Genomic DNA, 9,804 nt, shown 5'->3' with positions numbered 1-9,804 from the left:
GTTATATCAGAGATATTGTTAATGCGCGCAAACAGGCATACGTAGCGGGAGAGAATCCGTCATAATCGTCGACAAATTAAAAGCATGTAACACAAATTCGGATACTGTACAATACTGGAAGTGGGGCTCATACTCGTAGGATCTTTTTTTTTGCCAGAGATGACTCTTTCAGATAAGCTAATTCAATCAGAGCTGAACCATGGTCACTTTGGATTTCTGGATACTTGTGTATCCTATATTGTAACTATTGGTATATTTTCAATAAAGTTACTGTATTCATTGAATGAATATACTGTAATTTAAACATTGTTGTTCATTTGGTGAATAACACCGGAAATACAAATACTGTCCCTAGAAATTTTGTTTATTTGTTTGTTTCGGATATTTGGAGAAAAAATATACGAGGACTATCTGCGCTAACTGTCCATAATTTGAATTGAAAGACTAGGGGAATACATCCGGTCAATATCACTTACCGCTAACCCTTGATCTACTCTGAACTAACAGTAGGATTTGGATGTCACTCTTTTAATGCACCCACGGCCTTAAAAGTACGGAGTGTGTTTTCTGCATCAACGGGACGCAAACGACCAGTAGGCCACTCCCGACCCTTCCGTCCTTGATATGTAATATCCTTATGTACTATTTACACTCACACACACACACACACATATATATATATATAGAGAGAGAGAGAGAGAGAGATGTAGATATAACTAGCTCTATGGTAGAGTTCCGGCTAGCTGGGTTCGAAGCTGTGGTTTATCACCAAATATCCCACGTACTTTCAGCTGTGAGTGCGTTATAAGAGTGACAGTCAACTTACGTGGATGGTTCAAAATTAGAGACGGCGGCAGATAATCCAAATAGTTTTACTGTAAATACAAATACTTTAAATAACATAAGGTAGTTGACTATAGACAGAGATATCAGATCAACTGTATTGTTTGTTTGTTTGAAGTTAAGCTCAAAGCTACACAATGGGCTATGTATGCTCTATCCACCACGGGTATCGAAACGCGGTCCACAGACATACCACTGTAACATTTGGAGGCAGTCAACTGTAATGTTGAGCGCTATAGTTATATGCTACATAACAAATTTATATCTATTAACTTATTATAAGCCATCGATAGAATTTAAATTCTGTATAATGAAAGTGGTGTGTGTCCAACGAAGGAGTTTATTTAGGTAAATATCAATGATTTATAAACCTGGAAAAGTATACCGTAGAATTTACTTACATTGGGGTGGAGGGGGGTCGGGGCGGAGTGATGTATCTCGCTATGCCACAACATACATGTGCAGACTGACAGCAGGCAAGCAGTATTGCTTCCCCTACATATAGGTATTTTGTTTTTTACATAACTCTTGATGCACCATAATACTGTCCTTTCTCGTTGTTTTTATTTGTTTGTTTTAGCGTAAGTCGGCACTTTGTCCACCATAGAGAATGTAACCCCGGATTTTAACCTTGTAAGTCTGTACACTTACCGCTCACTTACTGGGAAACCGCTCTCTCTGAAGCACAAAAATGTCGGGAAGGTTTTGAAATATTACAGAGACCAAAAGATACGGTGGCCCCCCTCAAACATTACTGGAGAACTGGGGCCCACCCTGTTCCTACTTCACTGTTCCTCACCTTGTTTCACACACGCTAAGTGAGAAAGGTGATAAACAGTGTAAATCAGAATTACGTTTTTGGTGATAATAGGTTTTCAATACATTTTATTTCGTACTAACCCAGGTTTGAAGTAATATTAAAGATATTCACAAATTGTTGTTCCCAAGTGTCAAAAAATATCAAAATCTAAATGCATCAATAAAGTTTTCGTATTATTTTAACTTAATAAGGAATTATAGTCATTTCTATAAATATCAATTTAATTTTGAAGTACTTACAATATAATGTATACAATTTAGCAAAATTACAGGTTTTAACATTTATAAAGTAAAGAAACAAAATTATTAAACAACAATTATAGCTATGGATTAGAAAATAAATTTTTATTTTATAAAACATTATTTTAGTGAACTGGTATAAAAATCTAACATTTGTCAAGATCCTATTTCTTATTTCAGAAATGTAAATCCCTTAAAGAACTGTATTATAAAAATCAAAACGTAAAATCTTAAGACATACCTGATTGTTAGAATTCGGAAGAATCTCGATGCTCGAAAGACATATAACCTTGTTTAACGCATATTCGGCAGTTAGGGTTCTGGGCACAGGTGACCAGGCTGCTAGTTGAGAAGCTCTGGCTCCAGAAAATGTTTGAAAAACGTTATTAAACTGCTTTCTATCGGCCCAAACCTGACTTGACTAACTGAGCCACTGGTAAACTTTCCAAACGTTCGCACCAGTTTTAAGCTTGTAAATCGATGCAATTGTTACGTATACAAATGACGCACTACGGCTTGATAGAGTTCAGAAGTTTCTGGGATATAGTAGGTTTAATAAAAAGAATGAAAAGGATAAATTGACTAGGGTATAGTAGGTTTAATAAAAAGAATGTTAGCCGATATTGATGTACATGTGATTGGCTAATATCACCCACATATCAATTTATAACTTTTTGGGATAAGCTAAGAAACAGTCTCCTGATAGCAATTCATAAGGATTGAATGAACATTATGTTCTTGATTCTATTTATCCCATTTTCTTTTGTGTTTGGAATTCATTAAGATTTTGAAGTTTTCAACGAAGTAAATGTACGACAATTAAGCATTTTAGAGAGGAGATTATCACGATACTGTAGTTTAGTAAAATTTCTGAATGAATAATTAAACATTTAACGGTCCCCCTGTTGAACAGCGGCAAGTCTTCAGATTTACAACGCTAAAATTAGGCGTTCGATTCCCGTCAGTGGACACAGCAGATAGCTCGATGTGGCTTTGCTATAAGAAAACACACACACTAAACATTTAACTATCTGTTTGTTTGAAGTTAAGCGCAAAGCTACACAATGGGCTATCTGTGCTCTGCCCACCACGGGTATCGAAACCTGGTTTCTAGCGTTGTAAGTCTGCGGACATACCGCTGTGCCACTTGGGGGCTTAACTATCTGTTATAATTTAACTAATACAAAACATGTATACCTATACGTTTTAAATATGTATACCTATACGTTTTAAACATGTATACCTATACGTTTTTTAACTTTAAATATTTACTTTTCTTTGAGGTTACCACACATTCTGCTTTCTTGTTATCGAAAATCAATTCTTTCTTCTTACTTTCATCAACATTTCAACATTTACGGTTTCTTGAATATCTTTCTCATTTTTAAGCCATTAGCATCGTGTAATCTGCGTACCCCAAGATGTTGATGTTATGTTATCCAGTTTTAATTACCGGCCAATTTTCTATACCTACGAGAATCATTTCACTATACATTGAGAAAAGGTCTGTGTAAAAAACACATCCTCGTCAGACGCATCATTTTATTTCTTGAAAACTGCCGATATCATTTCCTACCATTATGGAAGCACTTTGTTCTCAGTGCAGATTGTGGATGATTCTAAGGTAAGTTACAATATTGTAATATCAAGCAGTTTTATGTACTTGCCCTGAAGAATCCGAGAAGGCGAAACGTCGGTTAAAATAAAAGTTATCTTATAATTATCTAGTCTAAAGCTCGTTTTTTTTAACTCAATTATATGTTATTTTGTTAATTTTGTTACATCTTTCATAATTGCCTGTGTTTGTCTTCTTTCCATTAGATCAAGTATTTCATTTGTTATCTACTTATTTCTGCCTTTTCTCTCTTTTTGGGGGATAGTTTCTTCTGCCATCTGAATGATTGAGACATTCAGTTGTTCCCATTGTGATTTATTCTACTTGTTCTATGTTTGACACATCGTAAGTGGTTTGAACTGCTCTTTTGAAACTTTCTTTTATCATTACGTCAGATTGTAATAGATTCATATCTAACTGAGATGTATATAAATAGGCGGAAAATACTTCATAATATTCGGTTTTTAATCTAATTTTATTTTAAAAAATATATTAATGTTGGAAAACACGCAGGATAAAACTGAATAAATTCTAATGAAATAAGACCAAGAATCCTAGTGTATTTCGGGAAGTGGGATTTCTAAAGCGCTTGTGTTACCAGTCCTATTTCCATTGTATTTTTCAGATGATCGTCTTTCGTTGTTGTTTTGTTATTAATTTTGTATGATGAATGAAAGTTTCTTTTAAAGAACACACAATGTTGTTTTCTCGTTTAAAGCATTATTGATAACACGACTTATGAAACATGTTCAAAATAACTTCAACATCATACACCATATCAAATATTATTAAAACTAATTTCAACATCACATATAAGAATATTGTTACATTATAACAATAATTTTTCACTGTATAACAATAGGCTAACAAAGTATTTGCCCCCCAGTGGCACAGCGGCATGTCTGCGAACTTACAACGCTAGAAACCGGGTTTCGATACCCGTGGTGGACAGAGCACAGATAGCCCATTGTGTAGCTTTGTACATAGCTACAAACAAACAAAGTATTTATGAACATTTAAAGCTCAATTTTTTTTTTAATTTAGTCGCAAAACGATTTCTTTCATAAAACCTTAACAAAATGACAATAAAAAATCATATATGTTTCAGGTTATTGACATGTACCGTCTACACCAATCATGTCGATACCCAATTATATCCGGTGATAAAGTAAGACGGCGCCAAATATCTGGATTTAATCGAAAAGTCTGAATTTACGGATATGCTAAACAAACCTGTACTTAGAAACACATCACAATATTCTAGGTTTCCTATAATTTTTCTGTCGTTTTATTGATGTTATTTACGCTAATGGTTTTACAAAGCCTGAGATCGATTTAAGATTTGAGATAGCGTTAAAAAAATACACGTACTGTGACAGTTGAGAAAATTAATGCCCACAGTACAAGCTTTGAACTGTAATCTAGCAACAGTAAGTAACATTCAATCGTCTAGGTTACCACTTTCGCCTTTATGTGCAGGAAAGCATGTAAACATCACCTCCATGGTATGTATAAAACATGTTTACTAAAATACATGGATTTAACGCAAGTTTTCTACATTTTATTATTACATAACTATTTGAAGACCTCTTAAACGGAACGGTAAGACATCATAAAGTTCTTATTATATTTTGTGTCACAGTTTCACTGACTACCATGAAACATCTAAGTTATTTTATTTCATCTTTTTAATCACTTCAAGCACAAGATAATTAAAGATGCAGAAGAAAAAACTTAATAGATTAGGTTTTTAAATGTCAAAATATACACGTTTTTTGTATATTTTATTAATTACTTGAATTTTCTGCTTTCAGTACTTCTAGCACTAGAAACATCCATACCGTATTTATAATTGAAACTAAAAATTGATGAATAATTTTATTAAAAGGATCAATAGGTCTAGCGAGTAGCTTTGGGAAAATCCTAGGGGGCGTATTTTTCTTTCTTCCACTGCCAGAATCTATGTTCAGTTAAATGATCCTGTTGCTTTACGTACATTTTCAACTGAAACTTAAACGTCCAGACACCCAAAATCAAGCTTAATCCCATTTTCCCAAAGTGTTCTTCATAGGTTTATACCTAGTTGCATACAAAACGTTTAGGATATTTACTGAAACGTTTATGTGGCTTTTGCTGTTGATCTGATATGCCATGAGGTAGAGATAGGCTGAATGTCTATTCACGTTTACAGAATATATTAACATTTCTGTCCTCAAAATTGATACAATGATGAAAATGTTCAATCCAGATTACCTACACAAGTTCATCAATGCTTGGTGCCATTATCTAATAAATATGCAAAGAAACAAGAAAAGCAACATAATTTCCACAATGTTGCTGTAGCAATCGATTTATGAAACATTCCATCGAACACAACTTTTGTGTTAAGTTTGATGAAAACTCCTGAAAACGAAATTTGCTTTTTATCAGATCTGAAGACCTGATAAACATCTATTCAAGTAAATAGTAAAGTTGTATTTTTCCTGAAAAAAAAACATTTTCTACGGTTAATCTCAAGAATATAACATTCACAAAACATTTTCCAATCCTAAACGTTCTTTCACCTTATAGTCTATATGAACTGTAACATATAATTCATTCATGAGGTACTTCTAGGTTTTGAGCATGGACTGTTTTGTACAAGAGGAGCAAACTTTCTCCATACTGAAGACTATTTACAAAAATACTCTAATTCCCAGCTAAATTTTTCATCCTGCAAATAGGAATCTATTTTAAAGCTTCTGTATTTAAGTTTTTAGTCTGTTTTACATTCAACGATCGAAGTTTATACTATTTTTTTTTTAGTTTTCACAATTGAAAATTTAGTGGCAGTGCGCTCATCTTCTGTTTAAAAGCTGGTTTTCTTAGCTTAATAGCAAAAGATTCTAGCATTCTAAGTTGGAATACTTCCCAGAAATGAAGGATGCTGCGGATGAAACTGAAGATAGACACATCGTCATATTAGTTTAGACAGTGTTTGGTAATACTACCGGTGTTGTAGGTTTTAGCCTTACTGTGTTGTTGTTGTAGTTTTTATTCGACTACGAAGCCTTCTAACGTTTGATCCAATATACCCCTGGTTGCACCTCTGACACATGAACTCATATACCGCCAATGAGATATTTAATGGATGTGATTTGTCTTTAAAGTTGAAGATCCTTTTGAAGTCTGATTTTAAAACACCTCTTAAATAAACTTGTATAAATAGCTGTTGGATAATAGTGCCTAAGCAGAGAATGAGTAAAGTAACTGTTTTCTTCAGGACATCTAACATAACAAGAGGTGGGGTATTTAGATTTTCGGTTTTATATAGATTATTCTATTTAAAAACGACAGCAAAAAAACAATTCATTGTAAGCATTTGTTTAATTTTCTCAATTTATGCTTCAAAAAGGTTTTGCTTTCCTGATATTTTAAACACTCTTAAAAGAGCAAAGTTTTAATCAGATTTTCTTTAAACATAGGCTGGGCGTTTTAAGCAGATATTGTATGATTGTTTTTGGTTCTATTTTTTTCTTCCATGGTTCTAGTGTTTAATTATACATGTTTTTACTTAGTGTATATTTTTGCTTTGTTTTTATAATGTTTAAAGTTGTGATTTTAATTTTTAAAGGTCTTTTGTTTCATATTTAGCCCAAGGGACAAAAGTTTGAAATTAGAAGACTTGACACTTGATAATCTCCTCCGTTCTACATATTTCACTTGCAACCCTTCCCTCTGTATAGCCATGTCCGCTCACATTCTTTTCCATACTAACTAGTCCAATGTTTCAAATTGTAATAATTATTTTGAAATTTCTGTGGCTTTTAAAGTTTCCTGCATCTAAAAGCCTTACCGATATTATTTTAAACAGATATGATAGAAACACTTTGCAAAATTTTAGAAAACTACAAAGAATCATTTTTAAACTAAAAGAAAAAAAATGTTGGCTGAAAATTTTATCCTAATTTATAAAAATGAGCGATCATCTTATCCCAAATTTCCTTCGGTTTAAGGTTGCCAATAACAAGTGGTATTTCTCTAAAGAATACAAATAATTTCAAAATACGTTTTTGGACTTGGAACTTAAATGCAAATCCTGTTCAATTAAATAGAAAAAAATGGAATAAAGTTCTAAAACAACTGGAAAATGGGATTGGAGCCTGAACCTAAGTTATTTGAAAGATAAAATTATTAACTATAATATAATATAATACGGTGTTAACAAACGTAGTCGTGTGTACGAGTTCTTACAACACCCCAATGATGTTATTCACAACTTATCAGGCTACCATTTTGAAGCTTTCACTTGTTCAATCCTGAAAGAAAATATGGTCGAGAATTTGTTTGTTTGTTTGTTTGCTTGTTTTAGCGGAAAGTTACATAGGAGGTTATTTACGCTCCGTCAGTCATGAGAAATCGAATCCCAAGTTTTAGCATTGTAAGTATGTAAACTTACTGCTGATCCACTGGGTACCTATGCAGTCGAATAAAAGAGCGCTGTAATGCTAAAACCTACAACATCAGTAGTATTACCAACCACTGTCTAAGCGAATGTAATATTGTGCTTACCACCACTTTCTTCCACGTCATCTTCCATTTCCAGGAAGAATTCAAACTTAGAATGCTAGAATCTATTGCAATTACACTAGGAAAATCAGCTGTTAACCAGAAGATGAGTGCACTGTCACTGTATCTTCAATTGTTGAAAAATAAAGGAAGAACAAAGTCTGAAATTTGATCGTCTCTGTATTCAGCAATCGATATACTTCATGTATATAACACTAACGGCAGAGAGGATATCACAATTACTTCTAAACTTCTCTATGAAAATATTTCACACACCTGTAAGATCAGAGGTCTATAACTTAAGTCAGCATATACTTAAAGCCTTGTTTTTGATTCAGTACTATCCTCTAATAAAACATTGTTTCTAGCATATAGACCAAACACAGTTCACAGATTTCTATCGGATCGACGATCACTGTCGTTAAGTTGTCTTTCATACATATAATTTCACCAAAACATAAACAAATGGATTTTCGTAAAACTTTCCCCCAAAATTAGTAATAATTAAACATTTCATTTAATAAATGTTTTTGTAAATAAAATAAGATACAAAACGAAGTTTTAGAAGCAGAGATGTTTGAAAACTCCAACCATATCGGGTTCTATTGCTCTTCAGTTCGAGAAAAAATATATAATTGTTTGTTTTGAATTTCGCGCAAAGCTACACGAGTGTTATCTGCGCTAGCCGTCCCTAATTTAGCAATGAAAGACTAGGAGGAAGGCTGCTAGTCATCACCACCCACCGCCAACTCTTCGACTACTCTTTTACCAACGAATAGTGGGATTGACCGTCACATTATAACGCCCCCACGGCTGAAAGGGCGAGCATATTTGGTGGGACGGGAATTCGAACCCGCGACCCTCAGATTGCGAGTCGAGCGCTCTAACCACCTGGCCATGCCGGGCCTGAAAGAAAAAAGATAAGCACGCACGCACGTGTCTATCTGTGATTTATATTTATAATTTGAAATATAAAGAACCATTTCTGTTCTATGTAGCTTTTCGCTATCTTGTCTCATTAAAAAGATACTCATGCACACGCACGTGGATAAGACAAGTAATAATACCCATGTGCTAATAATAAAAGAGCATGTCTCTTTGTCTGTGAGTCTGTGTGTGTGTGACCGCCATAGCTCCAAGAGGAAAAAACCTAGAAATCTGAAATTTTGCACACATATTAAGTAGATCCTGGGGGTGTGCACCAACATATTATTACTTATCCACGTGCGTGCGCGCATGTTCGTGCGTATCTTTTTATGCAAAAAACCACATAGAAAACAAATGGTTCATTATATTACAATTAGAAATTACAGACAAAGACACGCACGTGTGTGTGTTCGTGTGCAGGTGCTTGTCTGTGTATGTGTGACTGCCATAGCTCCAAAAGAAAAGAACCTAGAAACTTGAAATTTTGCACCCATACTGGTGTGGCGACAAGTTCAAGAAGCATCTGAATTTGACCAGCCTTAATATGCAATTGACTTTAGAAGTTGAAGATGATGGTTGTTTAAATTGTTTAGATGTTTCTGTAAAAATAGAGAAGAGCTTTCTGTCTACTTCTGTATACAGGAAACCATTCTCAGTTGCCATGCTGCCGCATATGAGATGGTGTTATCCATGGTCACAAAAATGTCCTCATTTTCGTCTTTTGTTTATAGGGCTATCAATATTTGGGCATATGATGAGGATTTGATGTTAGAATTAATGTATTTAAACCAGGTAGCGATTTATAGAAGGTA

At 34.0% G+C, this 9,804-nt stretch overlaps 1 protein-coding gene across 1 annotated transcript in view; it reads right to left on the bottom strand.

The window, feature by feature from the left end:
• LOC111085553 (inactive ubiquitin carboxyl-terminal hydrolase MINDY-4B-like) overlaps positions 1 to 2,318 on the bottom strand; it is a 98,580-nt gene extending 96,262 nt beyond the window's left edge. The window contains exon 1 of the mRNA XM_022384659.1: positions 2,144 to 2,318. The gene's annotated coding sequence lies outside the window, so the exon portion shown is untranslated. The remainder of the gene's footprint in view (positions 1 to 2,143) is intronic.
• Positions 2,319 to 9,804: the final 7,486 nt, after the last annotated feature.

The sequence above is a fragment of the Limulus polyphemus genome, unplaced genomic scaffold, assembly GCF_000517525.1.
Source record: "Limulus polyphemus unplaced genomic scaffold, Limulus_polyphemus-2.1.2 Scaffold21, whole genome shotgun sequence".
NCBI classification, from domain to species: Eukaryota; Metazoa; Arthropoda; class Merostomata; order Xiphosura; family Limulidae; genus Limulus; species Limulus polyphemus.
The sequence above is the reverse complement of the archived record's forward strand: the minus strand, read 5'-3'. Positions and strand labels throughout refer to the sequence as shown.